This window comes from Hylobates moloch, unplaced genomic scaffold (assembly GCF_009828535.3).
Source record: "Hylobates moloch isolate HMO894 unplaced genomic scaffold, HMol_V3 SCAFFOLD_4, whole genome shotgun sequence".
Classification (NCBI taxonomy): Eukaryota; Metazoa; Chordata; class Mammalia; order Primates; family Hylobatidae; genus Hylobates; species Hylobates moloch.
In genome coordinates this window covers 15,642,595-15,668,488 of record NW_026652279.1, presented here as the reverse complement: position 1 = coordinate 15,668,488, position 25,894 = coordinate 15,642,595, and the positions used below count along the sequence as shown (strand labels likewise).

At 40.0% G+C, this 25,894-nt stretch overlaps 1 long non-coding RNA gene across 1 annotated transcript in view; it reads right to left on the bottom strand.

The window, feature by feature from the left end:
- Nucleotides 1–22,516, bottom strand: part of LOC116466283 (uncharacterized) — a 70,378-nt gene extending 47,862 nt beyond the window's left edge. The window contains exons 1-2 of the long non-coding RNA XR_004247483.1: nucleotides 22,404–22,516; nucleotides 21,650–21,698 (exon numbers count right to left, since the gene is read on the bottom strand). This is a non-coding gene — a long non-coding RNA (uncharacterized LOC116466283). The remainder of the gene's footprint in view (nucleotides 1–21,649; nucleotides 21,699–22,403) is intronic.
- Nucleotides 22,517–25,894: the final 3,378 nt, after the last annotated feature.

Below are 25,894 nucleotides of genomic sequence, written 5' to 3'. Positions count from 1 at the left end.
AATATTTCCTAAATTCTGTTTTCCATTTTCATAGCCAAATCTACTTATGTGGATAGCTTCACTGAACAGGCACTTCTCTGGGCTGGGGATGGCATAAAAAAGAACTAGAAAGGCCCTAAATTACATCATTTTTTTCCACCATAAGAATTTTTTTTAAATATTCCTGAAAACACTGCATGTTCAATTCCATCCAAGTCCTGAGGGTTCTTGATTATTTTTAAAAGGTGTTACTGTGAGTTATTTCAAACATACTAGTAAGAATGAATAAAATTATAAGGAATACCCGTGCATTCTCCAGTCAACACTGTTATTTCATTTCTTCATTAAAGAATTAGACAAAATATAATTGAGCTCCTCTTGTGAATTCCTGTCTGATTCATGTATGTTTTTACAATTTTATTATTTTATATTCATAAACATTAACTGTTGTTCTGATATTTTAAAACATTATGTATAGGGTATGTTGTACTTCTATTTTGTAACTTGGTCAGATTTTTCAATGTTGAATGATTATGTAATAATCTATACTATTTATTCATTCTTCTATTAATAGACATTTAGGCTTCCAATATTTTTCTCTCACAGGTGTGTATAAGAGAGGAGATGGAATTGCTCAGATGATAGGTATGAGCATCTAAACTTCAGAAATGTTGCCAAATTGGAAATATAGCTGAACAATGGGTTCATACCAATTTTTCCTCCTTATTTCTTAGATAGTTTCTACTGTTTCTATTTGAAAGTCAGCTATTATTAGTCTTCTTATTTATCCTTTGGAAGTACCACGTCTTTTTTTTTCTCTGGGTGCTTTTAAGATTTTCTCTTGTCCTTTTGTTTTCAACAATTTGATGATACTAAGTCCCAGAGTGGTGGTTTTTATTTATCCAGTATAGGATTCACTGAGCTTATGGAATCTTTGAGTTGAGGTCTTTCACCAGTTTTGAAGCATTCTTTGTCATTATCTCTTTAGCCTTTTGTCTAGTCACCCAGCATCCCATGTATACTCCAGAACAAACTGTCTCATGGGGAAAACCAGCCAGATCTCCAGAAATTTCCAACCCATCTGCCAGGATCAAGCACTCATAAAAGTCCTCAAATTTGTTCTTTCCTCTAGTAGAGTCACTGTGTTTGGATTAAGCCTTACCCTATCTGCAGCCCAAATCAGCAAATATCCCGGGAGAATAAATGACTGGTCAGCTCAGGTCTGAAAGTTTTCCCCACCCCTGAATTCCAAGTTATCTAGTCTTTGTTACTTCTATAGCTCCCCAGTATCTTTAACTATACGACTTCGGTAACTTATCTAGCTTTTTCTAGTTTTTTCACTGGGAGTGTTGCTCTGCTACAAGTTATATCATCCTACCTGGAAGCAAAAGCATTCACTGCATTGCCTAAAATTTGAGAGATCTGAAAGTTGGCATGAACACTTTACAACTGCCTTTGAGCTAGCTTCTGCCATCAAAACCATAAGCTAATCTCGACAATTGAATATTATGAAAAAAATTAATAAACTGGGCTTTAATCAAAATTTTAAACTTTATTTTTTAGAAGACTCCTTAAAAAACAAGGAAAAGGTAAGCCACAGACTGGGGTAAAATATTTCCAATAACTACATCTAACAAAAGGTCCATATCTAAGATTTATATTTAATCTATAAAGACAACTAAGAGGACAAACTCCATTTTTTTAAATGGGGAAAGGTTTTGAACAGATACACAAATGACCAATACGCATTTGAATAAGTGCTCAACGTTATTATTCATCAAGTAAAACCACAATGAATAACATTACAAGCTCACCAGAATGGCTAAAATTTAAAAACTAACACCACCAAATGTTGGCCATGATATGCAGCCACTTGAATTCTTTATTATAGCTCATGGGAGTGTAAAACCATGCAAATACTTTGGAAAAAGACTGAGATGTTTCTTTTAAAAGTAAACACAAGACTGACATGGAACCAAGCAATTCTACTCCTAAGGCATTTACCCAAGAGAAATGAAAGCGTATGTCTACACAAAACTTGTACATGAATGTTCATAAAGCTTTATCCTAATAGCCTCAAACTAGAAACAACACAAACATCATCAATAGGTGAATAAATAAATGAGATATAATCCCCTTTAAAAGAATTACATGGGCCGGGCATGGTAGCTCACGCCTGTAATCCCAGCACTTTGGGAGGCAGAGGCAGGCAGATCACGAGGTCAGGAGTTCAAGACCAGCCTGGCCAACATGGTGAAACCCCATCTCTACTAAAATACAAAAATTAGCTGGGTGTGGTGGTACGTGCCTGTAATCCCAGCTACTCAGGAGGCTGAGGCAGGAGAATTTCTTGAACCCGGGAGGCGGAGTTTGCAGTGAGCCAAGATTGTGCCATTGCACTGCAGCCTGGGCAACAGAATAAGACTCTTTCCTAATAATAATAATAATAATTACATGTTATATTTTTGAAACATCATTAATCAAATGATATCATCAAGATTTTTTCCTTTGGAGGAGTAAGGAAGAATCATTATTCATGCATTGAAATCTTTTTGTTGTTGCAAATATCCGTTATTTCAGATATTATACTTGGTAATGGTTTAGATGTACAATGATGAACAGATTGGGTACGGTCACTGCCTTCACTTACAATCACATGACAAAACTTCTGAGTTTACAAAGACAGAAGTGTTTATGGACTGTTTATATTTGTGTGTTTGTTAAACAGCAAAGGGGATAGTGATTATTGATCCTGATGTAGCATCTGGAAATAAGTTTCTATTTAAGAATTTGCACTCCGCTTAAGTTTGCCTAGGTGAACGTTTCATAGTTTGGAGAGAGAGACGATGGCCACTGAGAAGCTTGGAGCTTTGATGCTAATATCTGCAGCTTCCTTTAACAAAACTTAGGGTCATTTGATCTTTTTGTATTCTCATTCCTCCTTCTTTAAAAATAATCCCGAATTTAGGTGTGGGGTGTTAAAGGACCTTTAGCCTGATATAACCACCCACCTTGTATTTCTGACTTTGATAGCGCTGGATTGCTTATAATCTGGGCAATTTCTCTGCTTATTTGGCTGCTCACTTCAGCTCACTTCAATTCCTTCTCTTCCTTACACTGCACATGTGTTTTTTTTCCCCCCAGTCTTCCTTTGCTGTTTAACTGTACTCCATACATGCAGGTATCATCTCTTTATGAAGGTTTTCAAATTAAGGAGGGTACCACTCCCCTCTGCCCACCTCTACATACCTCTGTGTGCCTAACTTCATTATATCAATGGATGAAAATCCCACAGCTGAAAATAGGCACTAAAGTACTTCACAATCTGAAGCTGGTCCAACAACATGCTCTAAAAGCTTATAAGTTGTTGCCCAAAAAGTCCCTATCACAACAAAAAACTCCACCTGCTATTTCTAATTCACAAAAACTGACTTCTTGAGAGGAGAAGGGAGTCAAAGTCAGATGCCAAATACTTTCCTCAACAGTACAATCCCTTCCCATGTTCGCTCCCCAAGGACTTCATCACACCCCACCATCCAAGTGAGAAAGATTTTGAGACATCCATGCACAGAAAGAAGGCATGTATGAAATGAGGGAGAGACTGGCAATTCTTGCCCTGGTTGGATATCTGCTTAGGCAATAGACATGGTTTCTTTCTACTCAAGGGAAAAGAAATCTGGAGAAAGAAGGCACAATCACTTAGTTATCACAGTTTAAGCCACTTTACTATTAAATCGCCCAAGAGAGCTGCCTCCCAGCCAAGAGAGACACAGCTGGAGGTTGTGGGGTGGGCCACCAAGAATAGAAGCTGAGGGGGTGGAGGAGGGGGCTGAATCCAAATCCGACTCTGGGGTCAGCTGCTGCTCCCAAGTACCACTTCTGTACCTCACGAGCTATGTGAGCTTGGGGAAAAGACTTAATTTTTCTGAGTCTTAATTTTCCCGTCTGTAAAAAGGGATAGTCTAAGTATTGATGTTATAGGATTTTAATGAAGCTTACACAAAATACTAGAAAAAAAAGATGCTTCACACAGCACTTAGCATGAAATGAAAGCATATTTAATGGTACTAAATATAATACTTGTATTCTCTGCTTCTAAAACAGACTTTATCCCAGATCTTTATTGGAGTTGGATTCCTGAACCTTCTTTCCCTCTCCCTTCATCCCTGGCATGCCTCGTCCAACCAGTGTGCAGCTTAGTTTCAAGATCTCGGTCTTTCTTATCCTATTGCTGTAAATCCTACTGTAGTTTAATTAGCTATGTCTGCCTGTGTCCACATATCATTAAAGAGCTGAGTTTGGTAGTGCAAACATTTTTATCCTACTTTCTAGAATACTCTGAATTGTGTGATAAGAAGGTACTCTGGAAACTTGCAACAGCCAGACATTTAGCAAATCCCAGTGCCCATATTTTGTAAAGAAAACACACACCCTGAGTGTAGCGGTGCTGCAAAACTCATAAGACAGAGCACAGTAAAAATACTAAGAGGCTGAATATACCAATGGAAAATGGCTAGGCCATGTATAATAATAGAACTTTGACCTGCAATCTGCAGCAGCAGTCCAGGAAGCCAGGCCGTTCTAAGTCAGACTTGTAGGAAGCCAAATTGCTATCTTGTTACAATCCAGGAAGCCAAGCAACAACCCCTGTAGCATTTGGCCCCAAACAACCAGGGCTTGATTAGTACCTGACAGCTTCCCTAATTGTCATCCCTGCTTACAACAAACCAAAGAAATCCAAATGTGCACCCCTAACGAAATAGATAGGATGCACTACCTCTTAGCTCACCTACAGCTTCCCTGTGTCAACAGCTTCCAATCAGTGCATACTTGAATCCTGCCCTTGTTGCCTACTATAAAATTTTCCCACTCTTCTGCCAACCTTTCGGCCTCTGCCAAATGCGAGTGACAGTGGCTGACTCCTGTACTACAGCAAGCTTTGAATAAATAGTCTGCTTGTCCTGATTTGGTCTCTGTTTATTTCCACAATATTTAAGTACAAAATCTTATTTCAATTTTATCTTAATAAAATTGGGCCACGTATTAAGTTTTGGCTATGTGATATCATGCATAATGGCTGGTCTCACTGTGGGGTACCACAGAGGCTTAAGCTTAACGTTTGGCATCTTAAAGGCACCCAAAAGTGAAACACAGCTGAATAAGAAATATCAAGACCCCAGAGTACCTGCCCGGAAGGAATCAAATATTTAACAAGCTCTAAAAGTGAATGAGGACTTTGCCCTATTCTAACTAGGTTAACTCTAGGAGAAGATGGCCTGGGTGATCCGTAAGGTAATTAGCAAGTGTCACATTAAAATTAGTTACACAGTCTGATGAACCATTGAGTCCCGCTAACATCATCATAAATAGTCAACTCATTTTCTCTATGTTACCCATAAACCCCAAATGTATTGGGAATTACCAAACTTTCTGCAACAATTTTTATTGGCTATTTTTCCCTAACCTCTATATAACATCATTTTAAAAATAATGGAAAGTAAGGCCAATCTATTATTTAATAAATAGAGTATTTGGGCCTATTAAGAAATGTTCAACTTTGTTCAAATGATTACCTCTATTTCTTTTATTCCAAGGCCAAAAGAACTAAGCTGTTTCAGAGGGTTAATTGGTATGAGCGAGGAGGGGAGACGGGAGACCAATCCTACTGTACCGTGGAACTTGGAAGAGAATTACTCTAAAACTTTTTTTCAAAGTATATTTTGACAATAATATCCCCAGGCTATACAGCTAAATTGCTTTGTTCATTTATGAGGATCTGTGTCTCCTCAGTGTCTTTAACTCCCACAGGGGAACAATAAAGCCAGAAATAGTGGTCATTATTAATCCCCACTACAGTGGGGAGTTAAAATAAGGCCTGCTTGTCTTAGACAATAGTTTCATGTATTAAGTTATTTTATATATGTACATAAAGAGAGAATGAGATTTAAATTTGTTCCATCTGCAGCCTCTTGTGCCTACACAGGGAGTGTCAGCGAGTGTAGGTGGCAGCTAACAGCACCTCCCTCTTACTCTTTAGGTCTCAAACCCTGTATGACCATCATTTCCTCCCAGCAGCCAATCTGCCTCTTCCCATCCTCCATCCCCTAACCCCACAAAGTTCTACCTCTCTTTCCCCCTTCCCCAACACTTTTACACTGTTTCGCTTTGGCATTTGTTTAGTATGACTGTCTCTTTAACATTTGTTTCCCTAATAAAACTGTAAGCTCCATATGGTAAAGACCTAGCACAGTTTTGCTCACTTTTCCACAGTGCCAGGTTCTTAGAAGGGACTCAAATATTTTTTGAGTGAATAAATATATTAGTGCCTGTGGGGTGTGGCTGGAGTGGTAGAAGACTGAGACAAAGAAAACTAAACTTTTCTACTTCAAAAAGCAAGAACTGAGGAGTTAATACAGCAAGGAGGCCCTGGTGCCCAGGTAATGGATTTAAAAAAATGGTGGATGGGCAACATGGCAGTTGGCATGGGGGTGCAATGGAAGCCATGGTGCTAGTTGAAGCCACTTATATGAAATAAATACCTAATGTTCAATTTGTTGGTTATTTGCTAGCTGTGAATGATGGGAAGCCATTTCATATCATGGAAGGACCAGTAACATCCACTATCAACACAGTCTTGAGTGAGTAGAACCCAGTGAGAAAAAAGAACACAGAGGCCCAAACAGAACTGAGAGGAAACTTTAGGAATGAACTTGGGACAAATGTTCTTTCCTCACATCTCCAAATATACTAGAGAGAGGTGGCCAGGGTCGATGCTAAGGCAAGTATGGTACAGAGGTACCACTCGTTAAAGTACAAAATCACTTTCATACTGGCTAGTAGAATCACTGATGTTGACCTTTTTCTCAGGATTTCTTGAAGGACATGAGCCCCTTCCTGACTCACAGGGTGGACTCACAGCAATCACAGGGTTAACACCTACCATAGAAGAGGGGGTCCAGGCCAGCTATCTATCTTTATTATTGCTCCAAGGGGCACCCATGAAGGGAAGACAAAGGATAATATCTAGGTTTTACCAATTGATCATCAGTGTGATTGTGCAAGTTATCCTCCCACCTACAATGTATGAGTTTTTCTCCACATGCTCATTGTTATGTCCATACAAAACAAAAATGAATGTCCACCACAGCTTGAAACATAAAGGCCCCAAACCAGAAACAACCCAAACATCCATGCACAGATGAATGAATAAATGAGATACATGACCTATACAAGGATTATATGTTGGATTTTTATTATACTTCTATGGTTATTGACATCCATCCTCGAGTATTTTAAGTTTATATCTAGAAGAAACTATCAAAACTTTTTCTAAAGTGGTAGTACTACTTTATACTGTAATTATGTATGAGAATTCAAGCAACTCAAAATAATTACCAAATTTTATAGCGTTAAACTTTAATTTTTGTCATTTGGGTGGACATGTAGACGTACCTAATTGCAGTTTTAACTTGCATTTTTGATAATGAATTAGGATACTATAACTTTTCCATGTTCTCCCCTTTCCTTGTGTCTGTAAGTTGGGTTATTTGTCTTCTTACCATTGAGTTGTAATTCTTTATGTACACTGGACAAAAATCTTTCACCAGATGTATTTTATATATGTAGTGTGTGTATACACACACACACACATATACACACACACACGAAAAATAGAAAGCAAAAGAAATTAGAAAATCTTGAAGGCATCCAGAGAAAAAAGACTCGGTATTTTCAAAGGAGAAACAATAAGTCTAAGAGCTGAATTTTTAGCAGAAACTATAAAAATATATATGTTACACACACACATATATAGTAACATATTTTATATATACATATATATTACTGTATATACTCTATCTGAGTTTGGGGCTTCTCTTTTTATTTTGTCAAGGTGTCCTTTAAAGAGCAAAATTTTAAATGTTTTATTAAAGTTCCATTTATCATTTTGTTTTATAACTCTCAAATTTTGAGGCTGATGTATTGTTTGCATGGAGACTTTAATCTCAGAGACAGTTGCAAAATGTTTATACTGTCCTTATACTAAAGATATCAACTCACAGATTCTGTGAGCTCAATGATATCCATGCAGGATAAATAAGGAAAACCATGGCTGGGTACACTATTTTCAAACTCTTGAAAAGCAAAAGAAAATGGAAAATCTTAAAAGCATCCAGAGAAAAAAGACTCACTATTTTCAAAGGAGAAGCAATAAGTCTAAGAGCTGAATTTTTAACAGAAACTATGAAATCTAGAATGAAACAGAATGGTAGCTTCTGAGTACTGAAGGGAAAAAATCATGCTAGAATTCTGTCTCCAGGAAAAGTATCCTTCAGATATTGGTATAAAATTGAGACAAAAGCACTGAGAATTCATTACCAGCAGACTTCTATTTCCAGAAATTTTAAATGGAAGTTCTTTGGCTAAAGGAAATAATTCCAGATGGAAGCATGAAATAGTAGTGTGGAAGGAAGAGCAACATACAGAGAAAAAACTAGAATAAGAGTCAAAGAATATTTACTGTTACAATATTAATCCCACTAGTGTCTTGTGTAGATTATAAAGTCTGATAAAATAAGTGGCATTCATAACTCCGTGGGCAGAAGGAGGATAGAGTTAAGTTCTCTTAAATTTTTTGCTTCGTTTGGGAAGTGATAAAAGTACTAATCTAAGATAAACTGTCACAAATCAAGGATGCATGTTGAAATCCAGGGTAACCACAGAAAGGATTACAAACAAATGTACAATTCAAAGCCAATAGGACAGAAAAAAATAAAAATAGAATAGTCCTCTCAAAAAAGAAAGCCAACAGAAATAGTAGAATCAAACTGTAAATAGACCACAGAGGTCACCATAGCTAATAAAATATTGTATTTCTTTCTGCCAAAGTATGTAATCACAGTTCCTAATCCATTACCCACCTCATGGCCTGCATTCATTCCAGCCTGGTAGATGAGTGTTTTTATGCTGAACATGAAAAAGAGGATTCCCCTTTTCCATGTTCCACTCAGCTATAAACTTCATGGTCAGAGGCATCGATACTATGATAATCTTCTGGCCAAACTTTCCTCTCAGTGTCCATTTTTAAGTGTTGATTGTAGATAAAACAGGAAAGAGGAGAACAGAGTAAAATAAACACACTGTATTAGTTAGGTCTCTTTAGTTTATGCTGCAGTAACAACCCTGAAATCTTAGTGGTTCACAAAAATAAAGGCTTATTTCTCACTCATGTAACATGACAATGGAAGTCAGCATTAGTTCTCCTTCAGGTTGTCTTCATTTCTGATCCTAGCTGAAGGAGTAGCAAAAGGGTAAGAGAGATTACCGAACAAGGCCATAACTTAAAGTTTCTGCTCCAAAATAGCACAGGTCACTTCTACTCACCTTTCATTGCAGAAGCAACTCCCATGGCCAAGACTGATATCCAAAATGTTAAGTATTGTTCTCCAGCAGGATCAAGCCATATGAGGTGGTGTATTAGTTTGTTTTCACACGGCTATAAAGAACTACACAAGATTGGGTAATTTATAAAGGAAAGAGGTTTAAGTGATTCACACAGTTCCTCATGACTAGGGAGGCCTCAGGAAACTTACAATCATGGCAGAATGTGAGGGGGAAGCAAGGCATGTCTTACATGGTGGCAGGAGAGATAGAGAGTGAGGTGAAAAGTGCCACACTTTTAAACTATCAGATCTTGTGAGAACTCACTCACTATCTTGAGAACAGCTTGGGGGAAACTGCCCTCATGATCCAGTCACTTCCCACCAGGTCCCTCCCTCAACATGTGGGGATTACAATCTGAGATGAGATTTGGGTGAGGACACAGTGCCAAACCATATCATTCCACCACTGGCCCCTCCCGAATCTCATGTCTTTCTCACATTCCAAAACACAGTCATGCCTTCCTAACAGTTCCTCAAAGTCTTAACTCGTTCCATCATTAACCCAAAAGTCCAAGTCCAAAGTCTCATCTGCAACAAGGCAAGTCCTTTCTGCATATGACCCTGGAAAATAAAGAACAAGTTAGTTACTTCCAAGATACAATGGGAGTACAGGCATTGGGTAAATGTTCCCATTCCAAATGGGAGAAATTGGCTAAAACAAAGGGGCTAAAGGTCCCATGCAAGTCCAAAACCCAGCAGGACAGTCATTACATGTTAAAGCTTCAAAATGATCTCCTTTGACACCATATCTCACATCCAGGTCATGCTGATATAAGAGGTGGGCTCCCAAGGCCTTGGGCAGATCTGCCCCTGTGGCTCTGCGGGGTACAGCTCCCATGACTGCTTTCATGGGTTGGCTTTCATTGATTGCCTGTGGCTTTTCCAAGCACAAGACACAAGCTGTCAGTGAATCCACGATTCCGGGGTCTAGAGGATGGTGGCCTTCTTCTCTTAGCTCCACAAGGCAGTGCCCCAGTGGGGACTGTGTGTGGGGTCTCCAACCCCACACAGTTGGGAACCTCTGCATTTCCCTAGTAGAGGTTCTCCATGAGGGCTTTGCCCCTGCAGCAGACTTCTGCCTGGACATCCAGAAATTTCCATAAATTCTCTGAAATCTAGGCAGAGGCTCCCAAAGCTCAACTCTTGCCTTCTGCACACCCACAGGCCCAATATCACATGAAAGCCTTGAAGGCTTGGGGCTTACACCCTCTGAAGCAGTGGCTCAACTGGTACCTTGGCCTCTTTTAGCCATGGCTGGAACTAGAGCAGCTGGGACACAGGGTGCCATGTCCTGAGGCTGCACAGAGCAGCAGGGCCCACAAAACCCTTTTCCCTCCTAGGTGTCCAAGCCTGTGATAGGGAGAGCTGCCTTGAAAATCTCTGACATGTCCTGGAGACATTTTCCCTATTGTCTTGGCCATTAACATTTGTCTTCTCTTTACTTATGCAAATTTCTGCAGCTGGCTTGAATTTCTCCTCAGAAAATGGGAGAAATGGGTTTTTCTTTTCTACCACATGGTCAGGCTGCAAATTTTCCAGACTTTTATGTTCTGTTCTGTTTCCCTTTTAAACAGAAGTTCCCATTTCAGACCATCTCTTTGTAAACACATATGACTATACGCTTTTGGAAACAGACAGGTCACGTATCAAATGCTTTGCTGCTTAGAAATTTCTTCTACTAGATACCCTAAATCATCTCTCCCAAGTTCAAAGTTCCACTGATCTCTAGGGATCTGTGGGGAAGAAGCAAAATGCCACCAGTCTTTTTGCTAAAGCATAGCAAGAGTGACCTTTACTCCAGCTCTCAGTAAGTTCCTAATTTCCCTCTGAGACCACCTCTGCCTGGATTTCATTGTCCATATCACTACCAGGATTTTGGTCAAAACCATTCAACAGGTCTCTAGGAAGTTCCAAACTTTCCCATATCCTCCTTTCTTCTTCTGAGCCCTCCAAACCATTCTAACCTCTTCCTGTTATCCAAAGTTGCTTCCACATGTTCAGGTATCTTATAGAAGTGCCCCACTTCTCTTGGTACGATTGTTGGTGGCCTGAGAGGAATGGGTCTGGAAGAAAGAAGCAGTGACTATTTTGAACAAATACTCTGATCTACCACATATGCAATATTTCCTAACCATTATATTTTTGTTATGTCATCATTCAACTATTATTTAGAAATTATTTCAGTTCATGTGAGATTGTCTGACTAAAAGGCTTCTTCTCTAAGGCTGAGGCCAACATGACATTGTTTCCCATTGTCCTTTTTTCCTTATAGATTCTTCTGTTCATTTCTAAACTTGATGTTTCTATATAACATGTATGTGTGTGTGTGTGTGTGTGTGTGTGTACACACACACACACAGTTTTTCATGTGTATATTTTTTCCTAAGAGATATATTTGAGCTAAACGTGTTTATCAATCAATATCATTTTAAAGTACCCAATTTAGGCCAGGTGTGGTGGCTCACACCTGCAAACCCAACACTTTGAGAGGCAGAGGTGGGAGGATAAGTTGAGTGCAGTAGTTTGAGACCAGTCTGGGAAACATAGTGAAATCTTGTCACTAAAAAAAAAAAAAAAACTTAAATAAAATATCCATTTTATGTACCAATTCCACCCATGTAAACATAAAGCAGACATTTTTTCTCATTTTTACAAGAGCTATTTATCATGACTGTAATTTATCATGACTGTGTGAGAGCAGAGGAGTTCTCAGCTGAAATCATATAACTTATTTTCCACATAGTTGATGAATAGAGTAGACACAAAACATGGACTATCTCATAAAGAAAAAATTTTATAGCTGACATTTACTGAAAGTGTTGGACACAGAGGCATCTCTTTTAGTAATCAACAATCATGAGCTTAAAACTGACTTCCAGAGTCAAGACATCAATCACCTCTGTAATTCTCTGCCCCATGTTTCCCATAAAATGGCTACCCATGGCATCAGAAGCTAGCCAAACCAGAGAAGGAAGAAGGGAGAAGTTGTACTGAAACAATAATAATGGTATATTACACATACAGCATGCTTTGTAGTTCACGAAGCAGTTACATGTCTATTTATTACCTCATTTCTACTTGGACAGAACTTCGTTGTGAGCAAGACTGGTGGTGTTATCCTCATTTTATTCAAGAATGAAACAAAACTGAAATATTAAGTTACTTGTCCAAGGCCATCCAGCTTTTTAGATATAATATTACCATCCAGTAAAACTCATATGGCAGAAATGCCCTGTGCCCTGTCATTCCTTGGAGACAGCTCTAAAAAGGTCAAACGCCAGGCCTTGATAGGATGCCAATTCACTGATGGACATTATCAACTAATACTCCCCTTATCTAAAAATCCACTTATAGACAATTAAGCACTTCTATTTTCTTGACTGAGTTTTCCTTTCCCCTTAGTTCTTTTAAGATGACTTTGAACATCAGGATTTGCAAACCAGAATTTTGCAGGACTAATACATGTTTAACGAGAGAAGTCAAGAATAATGTTTTAGAAAGATGTTTTTTTACCTATCAGGCAGGTCAATATCAAAGAAAAGTCTCTTAGTGAACAATGACCTGGTGATTTTTCAAAAGTGGAACAAGAAACTTTCATGTCACCATGAATTTAATACTGTCTCTTGTGTTTCCCTTTGCAATCTCTTTGATTGGATTATGTTCAAGGATACACGGGGCTCTTGTCTTTTGAGTGCATTTAAGAGTTCATTTTCCAGCTTTGACATTCAGCTCGGGAGTTTCAACAGCAATTAATCAGAACTATCCATATCAGAAACGTTGTTAATCTTTACCAGACAGAAGTGGTTATGTTTGCAACTAAACTTCAATAGACTCTTTGGATGTAGGATTTATTGTTTTGCAAATATTTTGAAAGGGAAGACATAGCTTTGAAGCAGAGTGGGAAAAACAGTTTTAAAGAGTTAGAACCAAAATCCAAGAGTCACTCAACCAGACCTGGAAGGAAACATTTGTTTCTGCTGCTGGTTATAAGAACAGTCACTTCAAGGTTGAACATCATCCAAGCATGCATTAGGGCATATGGTTATTCCTCCTCCAAATTTCAATCCTCAACCCTTCTCTGCCCTCTCCCCTTCATGAGCTCATTTCTTCCTGATTTCAATTATCACCTCAATGTCTCAGTGTAGGTGACTCACAGATTCATTGGTTACCCAGCAGGTATTGAATTCCCACTGCAATAATATATGGCATCACAATAGTTTCCATTTGTTGAGTTCTCACTATTGTCAGATGCTGGGCTAACCCTCTTTGTAGGAGAGAAGTAAAGTATGTTGGTTGGGATGGTGCATGGTCTGGAGGCCAAGTGCCTGAGTTCAAACCCTGACACTGCCACTTGCAAATTTTCTTACTTTGGGCAAGGTGAATACCAGTTCTCTGGCTCTGCTTTCTTATCTGCAAAATGAATATGAAGAGTACCTACCCTTAGGGTCTTGTTTGTTTTGTGCTTAGAATTAAATAAAAGATTCCACATAAGATACCTTACTCATAGTGAATTTTCAAACATTGGTTATAATAATTGTTACTAATTGTCACTCTTATTTTTTATACAATGACACAATATTCCTAAGATGAAGACACTATTTTATCCAATTTAAAAACATGCTTGTCTTCTTAATCAGCATGATAAGGGCCTCTCTAAATTATGGCCCATGGGAATAACGTGTTGTTAGAAAAGATATCAGTCCTAGACTGCAATTTGCAAGAATATGCAAATAAGAGGACTGACTAACAATCTCCCGAAGTGCTATGAGAGCCCAAGATCCTAAATATCTATCTGTAGCCTTGTTCCCCTAAGCTGTTCAGAGTCACAGAATGTCAGAGCTGAAACCACAGTAAACACAAAAACATAGAACTGTAATCACAATAAAATGCTCCATTTACAACAAATGGTATTCATCTCAGAGGGTCGAGGGATGTGATGACAGTCACACAGTTAGCCACACAGGCAGAGCTGCAGACTCTGGCCTCTACTTACTATGTGGATGTCCCACCATCAACACTTTCCAACATGTCCACTTTGGAAATATTTTTCTGTTTACCAGACAGAAGCAGCTATGTATGCAACAAAATTTTAATGGGGTTCATCATTTTAACGATGATTTGAAAAGTGAGGTGATATGGTTTGGCTGTGTCCCCACTCAAATCTCATCTTGAATTCCCAAGTGTCTTGGGAAGAACCTGGTGGGAAGTAGTTAAATTATGGGGGCAGGTCTTTCCTGTGCCGATCTCATGATAGTGAATGAGTCTCACAAGACCTGATGGTTTTAAAAATGGGAGTTTCCCTGCACAAACTCTCTTCTCTTGTCTGCCGCCGCGTGAGATGTGCCTTTCACCTTCGCCACGTGGAACTGTAAATCCAATAAACTTTCTTTTGTAAATTGCCCAGTCTTGGGTATGTCTTTATCAGTGGCATGAAAACTAATACAGGGGGCATGGCTTTGAAGCAAGGTGAGAGAAGTGTTGCTTTTTGAAGTGCTCAGTTAAAACAAAGCACCAAATTGTTTGTTGAACTAGTCCTGGAATGAATCTTTTGTTACTGCTGCAAGATATGAGGAGCTCATCCCCTCATATCCTGTCCAGCAGGAAATTCTGTTGGCTGGTAACATCTCAAGAATCTGACTGCTTCTCACCTCTTCCAGTGCCACCACCCTGTTCCAAGCCATGAGCGTCTCTTGCTTAGTGTACTGTGGGGCCTCCTACTTATACAATCTGCCTTTACTTTTACACCTTAAAGTGTATACTTCACAAAGAATAGACTCTACAAAGTGATACTTTTAAAACAAAGTCAGATTATGTACTTCCCGTATAGAAACCCCCAATGCCTTCCCATCAGACTCAGAGAAAAACTCAACTCCCTTCTGATGGGAGCAGGTTCTACACTCTGCTCCCTACCCCTACCTTCCCTGACCTCATCTCCTACAGCTTGCCCCTCATTAATTCACTCCAGCTGCACGAACCCCCCACTACACACCCCCAGCCCCGCATTCCTTAAAACTTTAGAACCTTGCCCTAATTGTTCCTCTGCTTCTCCGCCTGGAGAAATATTCACTGAGATACCTGTGTGGCTCAGTCTCTCACTTTCTTCAGGTCTTTGCTCAAGTCCCTCCTCAATGAGACTTAGCTGGATCAGCATGTTCAATTATTGTATGGGGCCCGGAATGTGAACACGTACACACCTGATTCCCATTAACTGCAGTTATGAATTTATATAGCATCTAAAGTAAACCAGAATATGTTTTAGAGCTAAAGGGGATGCTGCTAATAGTTATGCTAGCACAACAGAAATAAACTAAGGCTGCCTTGGGCAAACTGGGACATATATCCACCCACATATAACATTCTCTGATTTTTTTCCCTTGGCATTTATTGCCTTTTGACAAACTGTAATATTCACATATTTCTGATGTGTTTTAGCTGTTGTCTGTCTCTCCCTCTTAAAGCATAAGCTCCATGAGAGCAAAGACATCAGTCTCTTTCTTGATGTATTCTAAGTGTCTACAATAGTTCCCAACAGCCTGGAACAGAGTAGATTCTCAATAATATTTTTCAAAATAAATGAGTAAATGATATAAGGAAGTCAAAGATAATCTCAAAAGTTCTTTCAAACTTTTAGCATCAGATGCATATTTCAGTTCAATTCTATCAAAAATGGCGAAAATGAACAAGATGAATATGCAAAACCAAAATTGGCATCAGAGCCACGAAATTCTAGATTCTTAATACCGGATCTGGAAGAGAAATGAATGGATGATCTGGCTCTATTTTCACTCCTTGAAGAAAGCAAATGTTTAAATCAGTATTCTCCAGTTATTTTCCTGCTGTCCATCTGTGTTAGTCCATTCTCACGTTGCTAATAAAGACCTACCTGAGACTGGGTAATTTATAAAGAAAAGAGATTTAATGGACTCACAGTTCTGCGTGACTGGGGAGGCCTCATGATCATGGTGGAGGGCAAAGGAGGAACATAGGCACATCTTACATGGCAGCAAGCAAGAGAGCTTGTGCAGGGGAACTCCTCTTTATAAAACCATCAGATCCCATGAGACTTATTCACAATCATAAGAGCAGCACAGGAAAGACCCACCTCCATTATTCAATTACCTGCCACTGGGTCCCTCCCATGAATTGTGGGAATTATTGAAGCTACAATTCAAGATGAGATTTGGGTGGGGACACAGCCAAACCATATCACCATCCTTGAATGTCTCTGACTTGCTGCTTTTCATGTTTAAAAAGCTCAGGTGGATATCCTTTCCTAAAATTTCCCATTTTCTTCACTCCCTCAACCTAAGAAAAGTCATACTCACAAGACAATGTTACTGTTCTCTTATGATGTTATTTCTGTACCTCATACATGTTCTACAAATGTGTATGTCTCCTTACATACATTCTGCCCTGTCACTTTCCACAGTTTACTATTTATAATATCTTCCATGTCTTCCCTGTGCCTTCAGTGGACTATAAGTTTCTTAGAAACAGGTGCCCTAACATTCATTTTTGACTTCACAACAACTAGCACAGTACGTGGTACACAGTGAGCATCATACATGTATTCATCAATCCGAATTGGACTTCATTTGATGACTATTAGATTGGATTCAATGACAACTGCACTAACCAAACTACCCACCCAAACCTGGCTGTGTGACTGCTACACTCCAGTTTAACTCTTAAGGCTTTACATCATTGGAATATCAAAGGCCCTTTCTAGCACAATATTTTCAATCACTTATAATTTCTTTCCCTACAACTGACCCCACCCCCAGTTATACATGATCTTTAAACACTTGTTGCCATATTAGAGAGGGCTACTCTTTTCCTTGTAATACTAAAAATAAGGAGTCTAAATTGGGTCCTTCTATTAATGAATAAAACAATTATTAAAAATGAATTCGAAGCTATCAAATCTAATCTATCTTTACATGAAAACTCCTGCAGTTGTTTTGTCAGTCATAATTTCCCACATACGTAATGGAATACATACACACCCATGTATCTATCCCTAAAATATATGGAATAGATATTACCAAAACACATATTCTAATTCCTTCAGATTATTTTTTGACCCTCTAATATTTTGATGCCTGTTGGCCAAGTCCTTATTGACTGTGTTACTGAATAATTTGTCCATTTCTGCTCATGTTTTCTGCTTCTGAGTGACTCACCATATTTCATCCTGAGATGCTTTTACCATATGTTTAGTACCACTCATCTCTGTTTCACCTTAATTATACTCAATGTCTACTGTATTCTTAGCTGGAAACCATCTCCTTTTCATCCCTCAAAGCCTACTTTAGATCTGACTCTCCCAACAATGAAATTCCCAGAAATACCTGAAATACAGCATATCATCTAGGCAAGACTATTCAGACTTGCCATTAGCTGTCAAGTTTCATGTATTTCGCCTTCTACAAATCCATCCCTGGAGCCTTCTGCCATGAAAGTATCCAATGTGAATAGGTGTTAATCTCCATCATTTTAAAATCTCCCCCCATTTGCTCCATCAGAGAATATAAAGTGTAGCATATTTTCCCCCAGACTTTCCCAGCATGTTTCCTTTGTTCAGTCTAGAATTAGGCAATTTAAATGGCAGGTACACTTGATTTAAAGTCTGCTGACTCCCCTCCCCACCAGTAATTCCAGATTCTATCTCCCTTAAATCATCATTCCAATGAGGAGTCGGGAGAAATAGACAAACATTACTGAAAATCACAAAGGCAAGTTTCTCACCAGGTTGTGCATATCATCAGATGATCTTGACAAAGTCCAAAAGCCACCAGGGGTATATTGGAAATAGTTGCAATGGTCAAGCCCTCACAATTACCAGAAATTCAAGCTGCCTTATGTATGTGTGGAAAAGATGTGTAAACTACTGGCTCTCCAAAGCACCTTCAGGAAAACATCCTGTTCACTCAGATGATATCTGTATTTCAGCAAATGTCAGCAAGTCCACATACTTTGGCAGGACAAATGTTATTTTTCCTTTCATTACTGTCCTAAGAGGAATTGTGCAATCCTATAGATTATCGCATGGAGCTCTCATTGGCGTGTGGCCAAGGCTGAATACTCTTCTCCAGAGGAGGCAAATTATGAGTTAGGTTCACCACTGGCAAATTGCTTTTTGTGTTCGATTTAATTTCGTTTTCATGATTTTTCCTGAGGGCTCTTCCAGCCTTGCTCAACTAACTGGTTTAACAGATCAGTTAAAGTTCAGAAAAACCTCAGTATTTCCAAGATTTCAGAATGCCTTTTTATTGAATTCCTGATTAAGACAAGTGAGAATAACAAACATTTTACAGGTGTTCAATTCTCTAACACAGATATTGTTTAGAAGAAGGGGGAAATCACAATAAATTACATTAAGTATAATTTTACTTAAATATGGGAGCTAGGGGGACAGGGGTAGGAAGGGGAAGTAAAAGAATGAGTAAGCAGCTTTTCACTTAAAGTGAAAGTTACATTATCTGGACAGTGACTTTTAAAAAGTACATTGAACAGTCCATGAGTAGCAATAATAAGACATCAAAGAAAATTAAGGATACTTGCTCAAAAGAAGAGACATGGAGCCATGACTCAAAATGTACAGAAACTTGTTTTCCATTCACACTAACCAGCTAGAACAGTTAGCTGTGAATAAACTCAAGATACCAGACTGGCTCCATTAATGAAACATTATTATTGGAATAATATAGTTCATAGAATTTAATGATAAACTTGGGGGATGTGTTAGTTGCCATTAGATTCAGGTGCATAGAACATATACGTGGAAATAAAAATTGAAGTAGTTGAAATGAGGCAGAAATGTATATCTTCTTTACATCAAAGAATTCTGGACATAGGTAGTCCAATATGGAGGGAATAATTCCCTACTCACCAAGGACCCAAACTCTCTCTGTCTTTACACTCTACAATACTATTTTGTGTCTTCAATTCTTAACGTTGCTTCATGTTCCAAAATGGCTGCTGAAGCTACAGCCTTTATGTCTGCTTTCCGGGCAGGAACAAGAGGGAAAAACAAAAGGCAAACACCTCTTAGCTGAGTCAGCATTACTTGTAGAACCTTCCTAGAAGAAACACCCTACTAACTATATACATGGAGAGTGGAAAATGTAGTATTTTAGCTAGACATCCTAGCCAAAATATTGGTGGGAATTACATCCTAACCAAAATGTTGGTTCAGGAATATGGCTATTGATTAGGCAGCTCCAGTGTCTGTCATATGAGTAAAGTAATATTTTTATGAAACCAGAGAGGTGACACTTTGAAGTCTGTTGGCCTCTTTCAATCATTGTCTTTATCTTACACAAATAGTTTCTTAATGCAAATGCTTATTTGGTTCTTTTTATTTTATGACAAAATCATCCTATGAACAAGTAAAATGTCATGCAAGAGGACACATTGCTGGTTTCTCACAAAATGGTAGTGCTACCCTCAACATGGCACCGGGAAGCCTCATCAGACCACAACCACCCATAATATATTGCCTAAAGCATCCATCATAAAAGTTATTGCTTCTGCATCAAGATGATGTGCTTTTAAAAAATCTCACTTAAAGTGAGTATATGTTAACCATTATGCCATTCAATTCCATTAATCCATTTCTCCTTATTAGTTTGTCAAATTAAATATCGTCATGGAAAAAATAGAGCAAGGCTCTGAAGGAATATAAACAAGTTAGGTACATTTCCAAGAGGTAGGCGGGAGAGAAGTTGAAGGCAGAGTGTGAAAACGAGGGTGAATTTGGGAGAATCCACCTAGCAAGACAGAGTATGTAATAAGAATTTCATTTCTGAATAAATGAATGAATGAAATAAAAATACATGCACAGAATAACTTCTCAATAAACCTTTCTGGTTGACTATCAGATAAGTGCGTGAAGAGATAGATTAATGTATGAATAAATCCTCAAAGGTGAATTTTATCAATGATGATTCTTTTATTTCTTCATGCCACTATCCTTGCTTGTATGTGTGCTCCCTATAGCCATCATTGGGGGTTGTTGATTATGCTAAATATTAGAGTAACAAATACAAAAAGACACTCAGAACCATAGATCACATCCCAAGCTAAGTGCTGAAGCACCAATGAGGCTGGCCAGAGAAGTAAACATTGGGTTATTACTATCAGCTTTAACATGTAATTATTTCATCCAGCACTGAAACAGAGAGGCACTCAAAATATAAACACTCAGCATAAGACTAACAGACAAAGACTTTCCTCTCTTGACTATGATCAAATGGGTGTATTCAACTTAACTATGCACTATATCATAACTTTGAGTAGGACTTCCTTTTCTGGTTTGGAGGCTGCGTGGTATAATAGTTAAACACATCAGTTATGGTTTCAGGAAAATTTGAATTCAAATGCTGCATCTCCACTTGTTGCACAGCATTGAGCAAGTTACTTAACTGTTTCACATCTAAGTTCTGCCATCTTTAAAATGGAAGGAATGCTATTGCCTACCTTGTAAGTAATTGTGAGGAGTAGATGAGGACTCAATGATATCAGTCACAGTTGTTAGTCATTATGTGCTGGGATCATGAGGGACTGTATAAGCCAGAGTCCTTCTGAGAAACAGAACCATTAGGAGACATATATGAGAGAGAGACTTAGTTCAAGGAATTAGCTTATGCAACTGTGGAGGCTAACAAGTCTACATCCTTAGGGCAAGCTAGCAGGCTGGAAATTCAGTTGTGTTGGTGTTGCAGTCTTGAGTCTGTAGGCTGGCAACTCAGGCAGGGTTTGTATGTTGCAGTCTTGAGTCAGAATTGCTGCTTTCTTGGGAAATCTCAGTCTTTGCTCTGAAAGCTTTCAACTGATTGAATGAGGCCCACCCATATTATGGACACAAATATGCTCTACTTAAAGTCAACTGATTTAAATGTTAATCGCATCTGAAATATTTTCATAGCAACATATAGACTGGCATTTGATGAAACAACTAGGTGCCATAGCCTCACCAAGTTGACACATAAAATTATCACAGGGACACAATAAATATGCTCATCCACACCCATATTCTTCACAGAGAAACAAGACATAAGAGTTGCAGATTGGAAAGTGCAACTCTGACCTGTATGACAGATAAAGACTAGGATGGAAGCTGTGGTTTGTATTTGCAGGATTCAATGGCTTCAGATACTCCTACCCTCAACCCTCTGGCAGGTAGGTTAACACAACCAACCCAGGCAGTGGTGCCATGTAAGACTTACAGCGTGGAGAAGCTGGGAAGAACTCACATTTCTGCTTATGAGTTCATATCTGAGAGGACAAAAAGGAAGAGCTAGTATTTCTTCTGAAATTTTCCAACCAGATAAGTCCCTCCTCCTTGCTAGGGTAGAGACATTGATGCCACAGGTGAAGGCCCCACTATTTCTGTCAATTGCACCCTTTCACAGAAAGGAACTATCATGAGCCAAGAAGAAACATTTCCCTCAATATCCTCCTCTCCTCACTACCGCCATTGTTTTTACCACCAGCAGACTGTACTGTTTGTATTTCTTGTTGGGACCCTCAAAGACTTAGCCTCTGAAATTGAAAGTCTGGAGGGTTCTGAGGCTTCCAAAACCTAAGGAAATTTTCCAAGACATATCCAGAGAAGTACAATCCTATATTCAACCAACAGCATATTTCCTCTATCCTAGAAATCACCCTCCTTCCCCGTCCCCCAAAAACTTCAGTTGAGAACCAGCTGGAGTTTACAGCACCAGGCTTAGTGTGGATCTCTTGACGCCTCTGAAACAAGTTCCCCATCACATGGGAAAACTGCTCTGTCCTTCCACAGCAGTCCTGGGAGCCTCTGCCAGCTTGATGCTGAAGAAGCCTGACATCCCCCAGGTAGGGGACAGCGGAGATCTCTTGGGCTTTGTTGCGGCCCACTTAACTGTCCTTTGAAAGCACGCACCTTTCCCTCATCTGTAAAGAAGTCTGAGGGCAGAGACCAGATGTGCTGACCTCACCTCTCACCTCTCTCCCCCTGGCCTGGAATCCAGGGTTGTTCACTTCCTATTCACAAGAAGCAGCTTGCCTGGGCAGGACTGGTGTCATACTTCGTTTCAGTCAGCACAGGAGAGTGGAAAGTTGCCGGCAAAAGGCAGATGAAAAATTAAAGTGATCTTTGGCCAGCAGATTCATTCAAAATGCAAATCCACTCAGCAGCGTAGGAACAGTATGGCACAGCCCCCATATGGGAGATTAGAATGCAGCCTCTCACCACAGCTCTTTATTCCAAAGCTGGCAGAAACTGGCTAGGCTTGGCATTTATCTTTTTGCCCTAAAGCACGTTGGGGAAATTCCTGAATGAGTCCCTAAAATTCCCAGTGATTGGGGAAACCTGAAGGAGTCTAAGGAGCCACTATTTGCACCCAGCCCAACCTGATTTGAAGAGCTGTATGGAACCAGGAACCAGGAAGAGAATGTGGGCTTTTGAGCTAGTACCCCAGCTTACCAGCCCTGAAATCTTCAGCTGATTATTTTATCTCTCTGAGAAACGTATTAACCTCTCTAGGCCACATTTTGAGGGGACTCTAAAGCTGACATTTTGGAGCTAACATTTCCCCTGCCAGGAGAAATTACAGGTGTATTAGTCCATTTTCACATTGCTGACAAAGACATACCTGAGACTGGGAAGAAAAAGAGGTTTAATTGGACTTTCAGTTCCACATGGCTGGGGGGTGCTTCAGAATCATGGCAGGAAGTGAAAGGCACTTCTTACCTGGTGGCACCAAGAGAGAATGAGGAAGAAGAAAAGTGGAAACCCCTGATAAACCCATCAGATCTCATGAGACTTATTCACTATCATGAGAACAGCATGAGAGAGACTGGCCCTCATGATTCAATTACCTCCCCCTGGGTCCCTCCCACAACATGTGAGAATTCTGGGAGATACAATTCAAGTTGAGATTTGAATGGGGACACAGCCAAACCATATCACTCTGCCCCTGGCCCCTCCAAATCTCATTTCCTCACATTTCAAAACCAATCATGCCTTCCCAACAGTCCCCCAAAGTCTTAACTCATTTCAGCATTAACCTAAAAGTCCACAGTCCAAAGTGTCATCTGAGACAATGCAAGTCTCTTCTGCCTATGAGCCTGTAAAATCAAAAGCAAGCTAGCTACTTCCTAGATATAATGGTGGTACAAGTATTGGGTAAATATAACCATTCCAAATGGAATAAAATTGCCAAAACAAAGGGGTTACAGGGCCCATACAAGTTCAAAATCCAGTGAGGTGGTCAAATTTTAAAGTTCCAAAGTGATCTTTGACTCCAGGTCTCACATCCAGGACATGCTGATGCAAGAGGTGGGTTCCCATATTCTTGAGCAGGTCTGCCCCTCTGACTTTGCAGGATACAGCCTCCCTACCAGCTGCTTTCACAGTCTGGCCTTAAGCATCTGAGGCTTTTCCAGGTGCACGTTGCAAGCTGTTAGTGGATCTACCATTCTGGTGTCTGGAGGACGGTGGCCCTCTTCTCACAGCTCCACTAGGCAGTGCCCCAGTAGGGACTCTGTGTGGGGAATCCAACCCCACATTTCCCTTCCACACTGCCCTAGCAGAGGTTCTCCATGAGGGCCCCGCCCCTACAGAAAACTTCTGCCTGGGCATCCAGGCATTTCCATACATCTTCTGAAATCTAGGTGGAGGTTCCCAAACCTCAGTTCTTGACTTCTGTGCACCCACAGGCTCAACAACATATGGAAGCTGCCAAGGCTTGGGGCTTCCACCCTCTGAAGCCACAGCCCGAGCTGTATATTGACCCCTTTCTGCCATGGCTAGAGGAACTGAGACACAGGGCACCAACTCCCTAGGCTACACACAGCACTGGGCCCTGGGCCCAGCCCACGAAGCCAATTTTTCCTCCTGGGCCTCTGGACCTGTGATGGGAGCTGCTACCATGAAGTTCTCTGATGTGGCCTGGAGACATTTTCCCCATGGTCTTGGGGATTAACATTAGGCTCCACTCTACTTATGCACGTGTCTGCAATTGGCTTGAATTTCTCCGCAGAAAAAAATGGGTTTTTCTTTTCTGTCACACAGTCAGGCTGCAAATTTTTCAAACTTTTATGCTCTGCTTCCCTTATAAAACGGAATGCCTTCAAAAGAACCCAAGTTACCTCTTGAATGCGTTGCTGTTTAGAAGTTTCTTCTGCCCGATACCCTAAATCATCTTTCTCAAGTTCAAAGTTCCACAAATCCCTAGGGCAGGGGCAAAATGCCTCCAGTCTCTTTGCCAAAACATAAGAATAGTCACCTTTACTCCAGTTCCCAACAAGTTCCCCATCTCTATCTGAGGTCACCTCAGCCTGGACCTTATTGTCCATATCACTATCAGCATTTTGGGCAAAGCCATTCAACAAGTCTGTAGGAAGCTCCAAACTTTCCCACCTTTTCCTGTCTTCTCCTGAACCCTCCAAACTTTTCCAGCCTCTGCCTGTTACCCAGTTCCAAAGTCACTTCCACATTTTCAGGTATCTTTTCAGCAATGCCCCACTCTACTGGTACCAATTTACTGTATTAGTTCACTTTCATGCTGCTAACAAAAACATACCCAAGACTGGGAAGAAAAAGAAGTTTAATTGGACTTACAGTTCCACATGGCTGGGGAGGCCTCAGAATCATGGCAAGAAGTGAAAGACACTTCTTATATGGTGGCAGCAAGAGAGAATGAGGAAGAAACAAAAGCAGAAACTCCTGATAAACCCATCAGATCTCATGAGACTTATTCACTATCACAAGAATAGCACAGGAAAGGCAGCCCCCATAATTCAATTACCTCCTCTTAGGTCCCTCCCACAACACATGAAAATTCTGGGAGATACATTTCAAGTTGAAATTTGAATGGGAACACAGCCAAACCATGTCAGCATGGTATAGTGGAAAGAGCTAGTTAGGTCTGGTTTAAATTTAAGAGTCACCATGTGTCCCATGTGACCTTAGACAATTGCTTAACCTCTCTGGGCCTCACTTTCCACATCTATAAAAGGGGAACAACTGGCTGGGTGCGGTGGCTCACACCTGTAATCCCAGCACTTCGGGAGGTCAAGGCGGGTGGATCACTTGAGGTCAGGAGTTCGAGACCAGCCTGGCCAACATGGTGAAACCCTGTCTCTCCTAAAAATACAAAAAATTAGCCAGGCATGGTGGCACACACCTGTAGTCCCAGCTACTTGGGAGGCTGAGGCAGGAGAGTCACTTGAACCCGGGAGGCGGAGGTTGCAGCAAGCCGAGATCACACCACTGCACTCCAGCCTAGGCAACAAGTGAGAGTCCATCTCAAAAACAAAAAAAAATGGGGGCAGGGGGAACAAATAAAACTATCTCGCAGAGTAGCGTCAGGAGAATTAAAATAATTAAGCTCTTGGTAGTCTTCCAAAAAGTGTGCTTACTTGCCCTTTGGTGTCTTTCTTAAAGACTTTGATATTTGGAGAACTGAGATTCAAGTTTCAGGTACAGACAA